The following is a 16206-nucleotide window of genomic DNA, read 5'->3' as shown; positions in this document are numbered from 1 at the left end:
AGGGCCACAGTGGGATTAGAACCCATGACCTCAGTGTTGTGAGGCAGTAATGCAAACCATTACACCATCTGTTCTGCCATAATAGAACCAGTACTGCACTTTCTAAGCTCACAATGTTCCAGTTCCTGGTAAGGCTCCTGTCTCTTCCTCCTGGCAGCTGCTCTCTGGTCCATTGTGATGTTTGAGGGCTCAGATCCACACATACAGTAAATGTGGTATGTCACGTATCCGGTAGCACCGGCTGGAGTGAAACGGAGGCTAGGTGCTTTGATATATGGTTTTTGCATAGATGACAGAAGGGAGGACGGCAATTGGATAAAAGCAAAACCATTGTTAATAAAGATACGATAGTACAGAGGATGAGGAATGGCACAAGGATAATACTGTAGATAATGAGTAAACAAAGTCAATGATATGCAACACTTATTGTAGATTGCAGATGATTGGGAGGAAGAGATGACTAGACTTGAAGGTTTAAAGAAATAAATTAAAACTTGAAGAATTGGATGACTGGATTGCCGAATTGGATGATTAAATGAAAGGTTGGACGATTGGGTGATTGGATGGTTGGATGATTGGATGAATCCGGGAAGGGTGTGCTGACAACCCTAATAGCTGTAACCAGGAGGGATCACAGAGGAATAACCGTCAGGCTGGAGAAAGGATGACCCCTTTGGGGGCTAACCTTGTCCGGTCCGTTAAGGCGGCAGTAGGGGTCTGCGATGTGAAAGTTGAAGATAGCGGGTGTAGCAGGATACCGGATAGAGTCTCTGGAACAAGAAGTAGCAGCGCTACCAGCAGCAAGGAGAGTCAGATGCCTAGCATAAGGACATCATTGTTCTGACTGCTGGTTTGGCCCAGCAAGTCAGTATTTGAAGGGAGAGCTGCACTGTGATTGGTTGAATGGAAATTGGCAGTGCAGCCTGATATGAGAAACCAACAAGATGGCCGCTGGGGAGGGCGACAGGTTTCAGAAGCAGGAAGTGTATGCAGCATGCACCAGCCAGCGTGTCCAGCCAGACCCAGACAGGACACAGAACACTAAGGCAACTCAGGCCCCATGCCGTCCAGGCCCCGCATGTCACTGGCGCGCACGCTACCACTGTCACCATGAGATGACAGTTTGACATCACGCAACCCAGGAACAAGGGAACTGACAGCGGAGGTGAGTGCCAGGATCTGAATTACGCTTGAGGATGTATAATGGGTATATAAAATAAGTGCAAGTGCTTAGCCGCTGAAAAGAAAAAGATTAGATAAAAGCAAGGAGTAAAAACAATGTTTACAGCCCTCTCTTGATATTTGAGGTTGCTTGTGTGAGGTTTGCCGGTCCGTGCTGAGGCAGTGTAAGATCGGCACTATTAACGGAGACCTAGTAGCCCTAGCTGTCCCTAAGCTTACCTAGGTCTTCTTGGCCTTCTGTCTTCTTCCACGCCGTGCTCCGGACCTCCGCGAGTGTGGTGCGCTCTGCCGGAAGTTCGGATCTGTTTACTTCCGGTATCGGCAGCGTCTATACTCGCTTCTTCCCCAGGCTTCCAACGCGTTTCGAGAGACACGCTCTCTTTGTCAAGGATACCTGGTTCCGTTTCTTTGCAGGCTTTATTCACTTTTTTTCTTTCTTTATTTTGAAAAAACTTTATTTAAAACGGAAATGTTCTTTTCTTTTGGCGGCAAGCACATGTCTTAAAGGGGAATGTTGGAAAAAATGTTGGCAAAAGGGAAAAAGGTAAAAAGGGGGTATTTCTAATGTTAATAAGCGCTGTTTGATATTGCAGTAAATAATAGAACGAAGGGATTCTTTGATTATAAAAATGAAGGGATTCTTTGATTATAAAAAGGCAGCCAGTTCGATGTCAATATTAAGTCCTTTGGGTTGGAGAGTGTTTAGTTCGAAAATCCACTTAGTTTCTCTTTGTTTAAGTGTTTTTACGTTATTGCCTCCTCTCCAGTTTAGATTGACTTGTTCTATTGCATTTATTTTCAATCCTTCAGGATTTTTCTCATGTTTTTCGTAAAAATGGCTGGATAGGCTGTGGGTTTGCAGTCCTTTTTTAATATTATAGATATGTTCTGCTGTACGTTTTTTCAGTTCTCTCTTCGTTTGTCCCACATATTGAAGCCCACAGGGGCATTCCAATAAATAGATTATATTTTTGGAACTGCAACTTATGTGCTGCTTTTGTTTGTATTCCTTTGTTGTTTGTTTTGAACAAAAAGAGGTTTGCGGTTTTGTGGAGATTTTTCTTGTTGCTCTGCAGCTAACACAATTCAGACAGGGAAAAAATCCCTTTGAGGAATTTTCTTGGCTTGGTTCTTCTATAGGAATGAAACTTTTTGTGAGTTCTTGTTTCAGGTTTCTGGCACGTTTATAAATGATTCTCGGTTTGTCAGGAATGAGGGGTTTGAGTTCATTGTCCAGTTTGATGATGTGCCAATGGTTGTTTAGTATTTCTTCTATTTTTTTGTGGTTGGAGTTGTATTGTGTAATGAAGGATACAGGGGGTTCTGTGTGTTGTTTGTTCCCGGTGTTATATTGCATCAAGTCGGTTCTGTTCAGGTTTTTCACTTTTTCTATTTCTGTCTTCAGTAAGTTTTCTGGGTAACCTTTTCTTTTAAATTTATTAATCATTGTGGTGCTTTGTTCTGTAAAAGTTGAGTCCTGGGTGCAATTTCTGCGAATTCGGCGCAGCTGACCCCCAGGAATATTTTTGCGCCAATTGTTATGATGGTTGCTGTCGTACGGAAGGATGTTGTTGCCGTCGACTTCCTTTGTGAAGGTTTTCGTTGTTATCTCGTTGTCACAAATGTAAATTTCTAGATCAAGGAACGTTACTTTCTGACTGTTGGTGGTTGTTGTGAATTCAAGACCTGCTTCATTATTGTTCATGTGAATTATGAATTCTTCCAATTGGTTTTGTGGACCTCTCCAGATGAAAAAAACATCGTCGATGTATCTGTACCAGCAAATGAGATGTTCTATGAAAGGGTTGTTGTTCCAAATATGGTTTTCTTCCCAGTGGGCTACAAACAGATTTGCGTATGACGGTGCAAATGATGTTCCCATTGCGGTTCCTCGTGTTTGGAGGTAGAATTCACCGTTGTACCAGAAGTAGTTATTGTGGAGTATGAATTCTACTTGTTCCATCAAGAAATTAATCTGTTGATTATGAAGGTCTGAATGGGTGGATAGCATTGTTCTTACATATGTGCATCCCAGGTTGTGATCTATACATGTGTACAGTGATTTTACATCACTAGTGCACAATGTATATGTCTCTTCCCATTTGATGTTCTGTATGATCTGTAGTATTTGAAGAGTGTCTTTGAGGTAGCTTTTCTGGATCTGTACTATTGGCTGGAGGAATTTGTCGATGTATTTTGATAGATTAGTGGTCATGGATCCAATTCCGGAAATTATAGGTCGGCCGGGTGGGTTCTGTAAATTTTTATGAATTTTGGGTAGGTAATAAAATGTAGGGATTTTTGGATAATCTGTTGTGATGTATTGGTGTTCCTTTTCATTCAGTATGCCCATGTCTCGTCCTTCATCCAATTGTTGTTTTAATTTTGATTGAAATATTTTTGTGGGGTCATTGGGAAGTATTCTGTAGGTGTCTTTGTCTGATAGAAGGTTCCTTGCTTCCTCTTCATATTTACATTTGTCCAAGATCACCAGTCCCCCACCCTTGTCCGCGGGTTTTATTATGATTGATTTGTCATCTTTGAGTTTTTTTATTGCATTCTTTTCTTCCTTGGTTAGGTTATATTTTATTTTCTTTTTTTCTTTGGGTAATGATCTTAGGTCTTCCTCCACTAATTTTTGGAAAGTTTCCAAATGTGGGCCTTTGATATGGGCTGGGTAGAAGGTTGATTTTGTTTTTAGATCTGTGTGTCTGTATTCTTCCTCTACTTCTGGTGTTTCTCTTTGTGTTTGTCGAGCGAAGAATTTCTTTATACAGAGTTTTCTTATAAATTTTTCAGTGTCAATGTAGACATCAAATTCATTGACATATGATTGAGGGGCGAATTTCAGTCCTTTCTTTAAGAGACTCAGTTCATTTTCGTCTAGTGTTTTTCTGCTCAAGTTGAAGATGGTCTCTTTGTCAGGTTGTTCATTTGTGGATGGAACGTCTTTGGATCTTTCCTTATTTACTTTCTTTCCACCTCTCTTCCCTCTTTTTCTTGTGTGTTGTGGGTTCTCTGTTTCTTGAATGGGGTCTTTTTCCCAGGTGGGGCGGTTTCGTCCCATATTAAGTCTAAAAAATCATCGATGTTATCCGATGTTTCTTCGATATCATCTTCTTCAGTCATAGGTCTTTTACGTGGGTTCTTTGTACGGTCCCTCTCTTCGATGTTCTTTATCAGTTGATTGGTATGTTCTTTTGTCTCGGTTTGTGCTGCTTCTACCCCTGTCCTGAATGATTGTTGTGCCAGTTTGTCTTGATAGGAGAAATGTCTTTTATTGTACTGTTGATAATTTCTTTGTTGTCCAGTGTTTCTCGGAATTTGTTTGATCAAAGGTTCCCTGGTTCTTTCTTGTTGTCTGTTGTTTTCAAATCTTCTTATTGGTGCTTTGAATGTGTATTGTTTTTTGTTATTAGCTTGTGGCAATGGGTGTTCTCTTGTATGTATCCTCCTGTGAATTTTGGAGTGAGCTGGTAGATTTTCTTCTTGGACATCTCGTCTGTATTTCTTTTGTTTTTGTTGTATAATTTCATTTTCTAATTTTTCTATTTTTTCATTTGTTATTTTAATTAAGTTGGAGAAATCTTCCATATGTGTCAAAGGTTCGAACCTTTTTTCCATCACCCGGATGTTTTCGTTTGTGTTTTCCAATGATTTCTTGCGATCTTCTATGATCAGTTTCATTAAACTTCTGGAGCAGGTGTCTAATAGACCATTCCATTTTTCAAAGAAGTCATCCGATGTGGGTTCGAAGGTGGGGTTTTTTTGTATTCTTAGTCCTCTTGGGATAAGACTACTTTCAAGATATTTTGACAATGTGGTTATCTCCCACCATTGTTTGACTTCCAGAGTGTAGAATTTTTCTAGCTTCTGGAACTGTGTGCAGAATCGCTCATTTTCCGCTGGTGCCTCTATTTCATTTGTGGCATCCACTGAGAATATGTTGGTTAGGTTTCTCTGTTTGTGAACAATGTGCGATGTCATGGCAGCAGTATACTTTTCGGTTGTCAAATTTTAAGGAAAAAATATAAGTATTGTCTGCGCTCAGGAAAGCAGCTTCTTATTGGTAGGTGCAGGTTTTTGGATAAAAGAAAAAAGCGCTTGAGGATGTATAATGGGTATATAAAATAAGTGCAAGTGCTTAGCCGCTGAAAAGAAAAAGATTAGATAAAAGCAAGGAGTAAAAACAATGTTTACAGCCCTCTCTTGATATTTGAGGTTGCTTGTGTGAGGTTTGCCGGTCCGTGCTGAGGCAGTGTAAGATCGGCACTATTAACGGAGACCTAGTAGCCCTAGCTGTCCCTAAGCTTACCTAGGTCTTCTTGGCCTTCTGTCTTCTTCCACGCCGTGCTCCGGACCTCCGCGAGTGTGGTGCGCTCTGCCGGAAGTTCGGATCTGTTTACTTCCGGTATCGGCAGCGTCTATACTCGCTTCTTCCCCAGGCTTCCAACGCGTTTCGAGAGACACGCTCTCTTTGTCAAGGATACCTGGTTCCGTTTCTTTGCAGGCTTTATTCACTTTTTTTCTTTCTTTATTTTGAAAAATCCTGAAGGATTGAAAATAAATGCAATAGAACAAGTCAATCTAAACTGGAGAGGAGGCAATAACGTAAAAACACTTAAACAAAGAGAAACTAAGTGGATTTTCGAACTAAACACTCTCCAACCCAAAGGACTTAATATTGACATCGAACTGGCTGCCTTTTTATAATCAAAGAATCCCTTCATTTTTATAATCAAAGAATCCCTTCGTTCTATTATTTACTGCAATATCAAACAGCGCTTATTAACATTAGAAATACCCCCTTTTTACCTTTTTCCCTTTTGCCAACATTTTTTCCAACATTCCCCTTTAAGACATGTGCTTGCCGCCAAAAGAAAAGAACATTTCCGTTTTAAATAAAGTTTTTTCAAAATAAAGAAAGAAAAAAAGTGAATAAAGCCTGCAAAGAAACGGAACCAGGTATCCTTGACAAAGAGAGCGTGTCTCTCGAAACGCGTTGGAAGCCTGGGGAAGAAGCGAGTATAGACGCTGCCGATACCGGAAGTAAACAGATCCGAACTTCCGGCAGAGCGCACCACACTCGCGGAGGTCCGGAGCACGGCGTGGAAGAAGACAGAAGGCCAAGAAGACCTAGGTAAGCTTAGGGACAGCTAGGGCTACTAGGTCTCCGTTAATAGTGCCGATCTTACACTGCCTCAGCACGGACCGGCAAACCTCACACAAGCAACCTCAAATATCAAGAGAGGGCTGTAAACATTGTTTTTACTCCTTGCTTTTATCTAATCTTTTTCTTTTCAGCGGCTAAGCACTTGCACTTATTTTATATACCCATTATACATCCTCAAGCGCTTTTTTCTTTTATCCAAAAACCTGCACCTACCAATAAGAAGCTGCTTTCCTGAGCGCAGACAATACTTATATTTTTTCCTTAAAATTTGACAACCGAAAAGTATACTGCTGCCATGACATCGCACATTGTTCACAAACAGAGAAACCTAACCAACATATTCTCAGTGGATGCCACAAATGAAATAGAGGCACCAGCGGAAAATGAGCGATTCTGCACACAGTTCCAGAAGCTAGAAAAATTCTACACTCTGGAAGTCAAACAATGGTGGGAGATAACCACATTGTCAAAATATCTTGAAAGTAGTCTTATCCCAAGAGGACTAAGAATACAAAAAAACCCCACCTTCGAACCCACATCGGATGACTTCTTTGAAAAATGGAATGGTCTATTAGACACCTGCTCCAGAAGTTTAATGAAACTGATCATAGAAGATCGCAAGAAATCATTGGAAAACACAAACGAAAACATCCGGGTGATGGAAAAAAGGTTCGAACCTTTGACACATATGGAAGATTTCTCCAACTTAATTAAAATAACAAATGAAAAAATAGAAAAATTAGAAAATGAAATTATACAACAAAAACAAAAGAAATACAGACGAGATGTCCAAGAAGAAAATCTACCAGCTCACTCCAAAATTCACAGGAGGATACATACAAGAGAACACCCATTGCCACAAGCTAATAACAAAAAACAATACACATTCAAAGCACCAATAAGAAGATTTGAAAACAACAGACAACAAGAAAGAACCAGGGAACCTTTGATCAAACAAATTCCGAGAAACACTGGACAACAAAGAAATTATCAACAGTACAATAAAAGACATTTCTCCTATCAAGACAAACTGGCACAACAATCATTCAGGACAGGGGTAGAAGCAGCACAAACCGAGACAAAAGAACATACCAATCAACTGATAAAGAACATCGAAGAGAGGGACCGTACAAAGAACCCACGTAAAAGACCTATGACTGAAGAAGATGATATCGAAGAAACATCGGATAACATCGATGATTTTTTAGACTTAATATGGGACGAAACCGCCCCACCTGGGAAAAAGACCCCATTCAAGAAACAGAGAACCCACAACACACAAGAAAAAGAGGGAAGAGAGGTGGAAAGAAAGTAAATAAGGAAAGATCCAAAGACGTTCCATCCACAAATGAACAACCTGACAAAGAGACCATCTTCAACTTGAGCAGAAAAACACTAGACGAAAATGAACTGAGTCTCTTAAAGAAAGGACTGAAATTCGCCCCTCAATCATATGTCAATGAATTTGATGTCTACATTGACACTGAAAAATTTATAAGAAAACTCTGTATAAAGAAATTCTTCGCTCGACAAACACAAAGAGAAACACCAGAAGTAGAGGAAGAATACAGACACACAGATCTAAAAACAAAATCAACCTTCTACCCAGCCCATATCAAAGGCCCACATTTGGAAACTTTCCAAAAATTAGTGGAGGAAGACCTAAGATCATTACCCAAAGAAAAAAAGAAAATAAAATATAACCTAACCAAGGAAGAAAAGAATGCAATAAAAAAACTCAAAGATGACAAATCAATCATAATAAAACCCGCGGACAAGGGTGGGGGACTGGTGATCTTGGACAAATGTAAATATGAAGAGGAAGCAAGGAACCTTCTATCAGACAAAGACACCTACAGAATACTTCCCAATGACCCCACAAAAATATTTCAATCAAAATTAAAACAACAATTGGATGAAGGACGAGACATGGGCATACTGAATGAAAAGGAACACCAATACATCACAACAGATTATCCAAAAATCCCTACATTTTATTACCTACCCAAAATTCATAAAAATTTACAGAACCCACCCGGCCGACCTATAATTTCCGGAATTGGATCCATGACCACTAATCTATCAAAATACATCGACAAATTCCTCCAGCCAATAGTACAGATCCAGAAAAGCTACCTCAAAGACACTCTTCAAATACTACAGATCATACAGAACATCAAATGGGAAGAGACATATACATTGTGCACTAGTGATGTAAAATCACTGTACACATGTATAGATCACAACCTGGGATGCACATATGTAAGAACAATGCTATCCACCCATTCAGACCTTCATAATCAACAGATTAATTTCTTGATGGAACAAGTAGAATTCATACTCCACAATAACTACTTCTGGTACAACGGTGAATTCTACCTCCAAACACGAGGAACCGCAATGGGAACATCATTTGCACCGTCATACGCAAATCTGTTTGTAGCCCACTGGGAAGAAAACCATATTTGGAACAACAACCCTTTCATAGAACATCTCATTTGCTGGTACAGATACATCGACGATGTTTTTTTCATCTGGAGAGGTCCACAAAACCAATTGGAAGAATTCATAATTCACATGAACAATAATGAAGCAGGTCTTGAATTCACAACAACCACCAACAGTCAGAAAGTAACGTTCCTTGATCTAGAAATTTACATTTGTGACAACGAGATAACAACGAAAACCTTCACAAAGGAAGTCGACGGCAACAACATCCTTCCGTACGACAGCAACCATCATAACAATTGGCGCAAAAATATTCCTGGGGGTCAGCTGCGCCGAATTCGCAGAAATTGCACCCAGGACTCAACTTTTACAGAACAAAGCACCACAATGATTAATAAATTTAAAAGAAAAGGTTACCCAGAAAACTTACTGAAGACAGAAATAGAAAAAGTGAAAAACCTGAACAGAACCGACTTGATGCAATATAACACCGGGAACAAACAACACACAGAACCCCCTGTATCCTTCATTACACAATACAACTCCAACCACAAAAAAATAGAAGAAATACTAAACAACCATTGGCACATCATCAAACTGGACAATGAACTCAAACCCCTCATTCCTGACAAACCGAGAATCATTTATAAACGTGCCAGAAACCTGAAACAAGAACTCACAAAAAGTTTCATTCCTATAGAAGAACCAAGCCAAGAAAATTCCTCAAAGGGATTTTTTCCCTGTCTGAATTGTGTTAGCTGCAGAGCAACAAGAAAAATCTCCACAAAACCGCAAACCTCTTTTTGTTCAAAACAAACAACAAAGGAATACAAACAAAAGCAGCACATAAGTTGCAGTTCCAAAAATATAATCTATTTATTGGAATGCCCCTGTGGGCTTCAATATGTGGGACAAACGAAGAGAGAACTGAAAAAACGTACAGCAGAACATATCTATAATATTAAAAAAGGACTGCAAACCCACAGCCTATCCAGCCATTTTTACGAAAAACATGAGAAAAATCCTGAAGGATTGAAAATAAATGCAATAGAACAAGTCAATCTAAACTGGAGAGGAGGCAATAACGTAAAAACACTTAAACAAAGAGAAACTAAGTGGATTTTCGAACTAAACACTCTCCAACCCAAAGGACTTAATATTGACATCGAACTGGCTGCCTTTTTATAATCAAAGAATCCCTTCATTTTTATAATCAAAGAATCCCTTCGTTCTATTATTTACTGCAATATCAAACAGCGCTTATTAACATTAGAAATACCCCCTTTTTACCTTTTTCCCTTTTGCCAACATTTTTTCCAACATTCCCCTTTAAGACATGTGCTTGCCGCCAAAAGAAAAGAACATTTCCGTTTTAAATAAAGTTTTTTCAAAATAAAGAAAGAAAAAAAGTGAATAAAGCCTGCAAAGAAACGGAACCAGGTATCCTTGACAAAGAGAGCGTGTCTCTCGAAACGCGTTGGAAGCCTGGGGAAGAAGCGAGTATAGACGCTGCCGATACCGGAAGTAAACAGATCCGAACTTCCGGCAGAGCGCACCACACTCGCGGAGGTCCGGAGCACGGCGTGGAAGAAGACAGAAGGCCAAGAAGACCTAGGTAAGCTTAGGGACAGCTAGGGCTACTAGGTCTCCGTTAATAGTGCCGATCTTACACTGCCTCAGCACGGACCGGCAAACCTCACACAAGCAACCTCAAATATCAAGAGAGGGCTGTAAACATTGTTTTTACTCCTTGCTTTTATCTAATCTTTTTCTTTTCAGCGGCTAAGCACTTGCACTTATTTTATATACCCATTATACATCCTCAAGCGCTTTTTTCTTTTATCCAAAAACCTGCACCTACCAATAAGAAGCTGCTTTCCTGAGCACAGACAATACTTATATTTTTTCCTTAGGATCTGAATTACCCTGTTAGGAACCCCAGGGGCAGCCATGGCATGGGAGGCATGAGTGGCAGATATGGTGGTGGTGACATGGTAGAGGAAGCTGGTACACTGGGCATATGCAGGAGCTCTGCACTGTCCCTTCCACTGCATGGTGTGGTGACAGCTGTATTGATCACATTATTAACCAGCTGTTGTTGTCATAATTTAAGTCACTTGCCAAGAGGAAGGGGGTTTCCGGGTAACCAGAACCCCCCCCCCTTGTTTGCCTATGTTATTATTAATGATATGCGGAAGCTCGAATCATTAAAGATATAGTGGGTACTATCATTCATTCATGCAGATCGGATAGTGTGTACCCAGTTTTAGTCTCTACCACCTCTGATGGGAGGCTATTCCGCTTGTCCACTAACCTTTCTGTGAAGTATTTTTTCCTCAAATGTCCCCTTATGATTCCCTGATGATTGCCCTGTATAATTTATCCACACTTGCTGGGAGAAATGATGCTGAATTTCTTTAATTGATGATACATAATTGTTCTGTCCAAGTTTTGACCTGTATATGTGCTGCGGCTGCCTAGCTTTATACAGTAAATGTAAGTTGTTACTAGAACTGAACAGCACAGAATCCGTTAAATCCACCAAGCTCGGATTTCAAATAGAGGCCAAACGTCATAGTATTGGCTGTAAAGTGTTGTGTCCATTTGAATTAGCTGTCATTGTCATTTGTCAATGTAAAAAAGTAAAAAAAAAAAAAAGCATTTTAAGTTTGGCCAATCTGTGTATTTATTATTCATGTACATATAACCCTTTCAACTGCTGCAGTGACATTACAGCTGTGAAGTGAAAAAAAAAGACATTGGAGGTTATTTTGGTTGGTGCGGTTATGTCCGCGTGCGGTCGGTCCGCCAATGTTTTGTGTTTGCGCATGTGCAGAGACATATCTGCGCATGTGTGAAAGGGACATACGTCCAAATTCCGCATGAATTGTTTACACTACGAACAGGGGGTGGAGAGGGGCGTGAAGGGCTGTTTGGTCTCATTACCATATGTTTACACCCCGTGTTTCATGGGCATTCCCATGAAAACGCTGGGCGTACGTATGGTAATGCGGCCGTGACGCACGTGTAGGGGGCGGACATATGACATTGCCGGATGTCAGCTGCCCGCCCAGATCCCTGCTTTTGCACAGAGAATTACCCGAGTGGTCGGAGCTCGCGGAAGCTGCCTGACCACTCGGTCCTGCATTCGATGGTCTGCGACCATCGAATGATGGGGGAGGTTCCCAGAGATGGAGGAGGTGTACACACGAGAAATCCACTCGTGCTCCGTGCGGTCAGCGGCTTACCGCATTCGGACGCAGCGATCCGTCCGAAAGGCGGGGTTAAGGATGCTCGGTCCTGGCCGCATATTCGGATCCGGCCGCACCAACCAGAATAAGGCCCATTGTTTGTACTGTTTGGTGCGCTTTACTCTATTACCATTGTTTTATGTGCATCTGTAATCCCAGTGACTCCACCCATGTGATGTCAGCTACTAGCCCTGAGCAGGAATGGGCACGCCTGCATCCCGGATTTTCTATGGGCGCATCTACCATTTTTGTGGGCATGCCCATGAAATGCTGGGCGGGCCGCTGCAACCCCCCTCTGTGACCCCCCTCTGCCCACCCCCTGTCTGCCCATTATTGAACGAAGGCCCTGGCGAGTGTGAAACTCGCAGAACGTGGTTGCTTCAGGGGTTTGTGCATGCACATGAGCGACTATGTATATGCACAGACCCCCACCATTGGGGAACATTGCTTGAGTTTGGACCTGAGCGATCAGGTCTGAATCGGCCCCATCAGTGTGAGATGTGTGTGTGTGTGTGTGTGTGGGGGGGGGGGTGATACAGGAAACCAGCCAGTTTTCCCTGGTTGGGCGAGTGCCACCTGTTTTTCGGGAACCTCCCAACTGTTCTGGATCAGAAGGAGGAAAGCATGTATATAACACATTCGATGGATTATTGGAGAGGATAGGTAATTCTGTGGTTGTGGGATTATCCTTTTATATCTACTAACAACACTTTCCAAAATATGGGGCATACTTATAGCATAGAAGCTTTGGGCATGCTAACTTGTAGCCTTATGTGCCAAGGAGAATATAAAACTGCAATATTGTTTATTCTGGTATAAACTTATATACTTCTAATTCCTCCTCTCCAGGAGATGCCCAAAGAGAGATGCTTGATGTCACCTTAGGGGGACGGGCCAGACTGTCATATAATCAGGCTCTGCCCCAAAGGTGTGAAATGCCTGCGATTTGCGGATCGGCAGATAGGAAGTGGGGTTAAATGATATAATTCTGGATTTATTTTAAAAAAAGGGGGTGGGTTTTGTCAGTCGCACAAGGCTGGAATAATTTATGGAGGACCCCTAAACCCTATAATGGAGAAGGTTAAATATCACTTAGGATAGGGGTGTGCTACCTTGGGACATGGATTTGGACAATTTAGGCAAGAAGAGAGAAAAGAATGTCCTTGGCAGGTGCACCTAAGAATTTTAAAATATAACCTTTATTAAAGTATCAGTAAAATACTGCGAGATAATTAAAAAAACAATAATGACATACAAAGGTGGGGATCACACATTAAAACTAAGGTGGCAGGCAGAAGTTGCTGATAGTACAAAAAGACAACTTGTAGAAAAGTCCCAAGGCACTATAAGTCCTTGCTGCCGTAGACCCAAATGGAGGACCACTGGGTAATCCTCACTGGTAGATACTGGGAAACAAAGGAATGTCTTGCTGGCGCTGAACTTGTGTGTCCCATGAAAAGGATGATTCTCGTGAAATGGAAAAATGCAAATATATGAAAAATGTGTTAGAATTTCCAAAAATATTCAAGAAGTGTTTATTTAATAAACACTCAAAAAAACGGGGAGGAAATTCGTACCCAAACTCACAGGTGAGGGATGTGGTAAAAGTGTGTAAAGGTATCTTTTAAAGGTTCACCCGTGCAAATGCTCTGAAGATGAAATACCAATGTATAAGGTGTGTCCAAACTATGCGTACCGTACTCACTGTATATACAGGAGCTAGACGTCTATAAAGGTTTCTTTATATGTTGACACCATAAGGTATGGAATATTCAATAATGAAGGTGCCTACCGTACTCACTGAGCATGTAGGTGAGATACACACGTAGCGTTTTCTTTGAATGAGGCCTGGTCCTTCAAGTTTTCACTAACCTCATCCCAGAGGTATATATGAAAAAAAGGGAGGAGGAGGACCGGTCTCAGTAAACAAATTTAATAAATCGGTACAAATGCAATGTGGCCAATTGGCCAATAGCCACATACAAATGATCCAATGAACAAAGTAAAAACAAGGTAAAAGTAACTCACTTCTCTGCCAACATGTTTCGGCGGTCGCAAGACCTTGAAAAAGGCCTATTTTATGACCGTCATCAGCATTGACCGATTTGTTTCCATTTTTTGGCCAATTTGGACCAAAATACACAGGACGCCCAAGTTGGCCACCATTATAGCTGTGCTGGTGTGGTTACTGAGCCTACTTAATAGTGTCCCTTATCTGGTGTTTAACCATGGGCCTGAGGATGTCACTGAGTGTTACCCTAAATATCAAATAACTTTTGGTACCAATCTGAAGTGAATGAAAAAGGCAATGTTTATCACAAAAAATATCTGTATGTTTGCCATCCCATTTTCCGTCATCCTAATATCATATGGCCTTGTTTTATTTAAGGTAAAAGCAATTAGGAAATCAAGGTGGTCTCAGAGATTTTTCCGTGTTATCACCGCTGTCATAGTATGCTTCTTAATCTGCTGGTTTCCATATAACACATGGCCATTAATAACTCTAAATATAAAATACCAGCGAATTGATACTGTCATTACAGAAGTTTCCGTCTGCTTGGCTTACTTCAGCAGCTGCATCAACCTCTTGCTCTATGTCTTCTTCACCCATGATTTCAAGAAAAACTTTGTAAAGTCCATACCAGCCGTGTTGGAAAAAGCTTTTAATGAAAGGTCTGATTTTAATTGTATTGACCACCCCAACACATCTCCAACTGTCTATTTGGATTCATCACCTTTATAGTTTTCTCTTATGGAACATTAAAATGTTTTGCTGGATGATAACTGCACAAAAATTCTACATTGCTTAGTAGAATCATCCAGTTGCAAACTTTTTGCTTTTGTTGTCCTATTGTCGTACAGATCTTTGCTGGATCTGCCTTCTGTAAAATGTATGTTTTTGGGGCAGGAATTATGCGATTGCATGGAATTGATTAGACCTGTCAGAGCATCATGGGCAGTGGTGGTTCCAGAAGCGGTGTTTCAGTGCAGCCTACAATTCAAACGCACTCACAGCCAGCAATATCTGGCAGCATTTGGAGTGGCAGTTGGTGGGACTTCCATATTTAAATTTTGGATAGTGCTGTAACCCCACCTCTAGAGCCACCACTGGTCAAGGGATTGTGTTGGGCCTGTACTGTAGCTTCAGTTCTGTTTGATTCTATGCGAGTCATAAATAGAATGTCCATTAGCTGCTGCTTTGACCACATTTAGCAGGAAGGGTGGGGAGCAGGAATCAAAGCTCCTGCTACCCATAATCTGACAGGGGGGACCAGTGGAGGCATTGCAGCAAAGGTAGCAGAGCACGATGATCCTGATACCCATAAATTTACAAGGGGAGCTGGCAAAGGTAACGGGAAGCCGCTGCCCGTAGCTCTGAATGGGAATCCAGAAGCTACAGTATACGGAGGGTTAGGATATGTTGTGATAGATACGCATCACTGCAGTACCGCGATATGCTGCCTCCAGCAGCATATTTGTGCTGGCTTCCAGGAATTATCAGTGCTGCTGTTTATCACAGGCTTCTCTACAACAGTCAGAGTGTAGCTCTCAGCTTCTCCTGCCTCAGTAACCTGCCCCTAAACTCCCATTGGCCAGTTACACAGGAGACTAGGTGTGGGATATACAGGAAGGAGAAGTCCAAGCCACTGCATTCTTGGCTATGATATACCATATTTGGTTGACGGATCTACGGTGCCTAGATCGACCACACTTAGTTGAATCGTCTAGTTCAGGCATGTCCAAACTATGACCCTCCAGCTGTTTTGAAACTACACATTCCAGCATGCCTTGTCATAGTTATAGCATTCCCAAATTCCAAAACTGTGGCAAGGCATGATGGGACTTGTAGTTTCACAACAGCTGGAGTGCCATCATTTGATTATGCCTGGTCTAGTTAGATACCTAAAGATAGTCGACAACGTCTAGATCAGCAGTAGTGGAAGTTAGACGCCAGCATTAGATCAACTTTCACATGGTCAACATTAGTTTTTCAAGGTTTTTTTGGTGATGAATATCACAGGTCGACTTGGTTCATACTATACTATCCAAATGGACATAAAGTGAGATTATAATAGTGCCTGAAGCATGGTGAGGGGACACTGTGCACATACACAGTGTCCACAGGGACCCCTGTGACATTCAGCACCAAAA

This window comes from Crinia signifera, chromosome 19 (assembly GCF_055691185.1).
Source record: "Crinia signifera chromosome 19, ASM5569118v1, whole genome shotgun sequence".
NCBI lineage: Eukaryota > Metazoa > Chordata > Amphibia > Anura > Myobatrachidae > Crinia > Crinia signifera.
Note: the sequence above shows the minus strand (reverse complement) of the source record.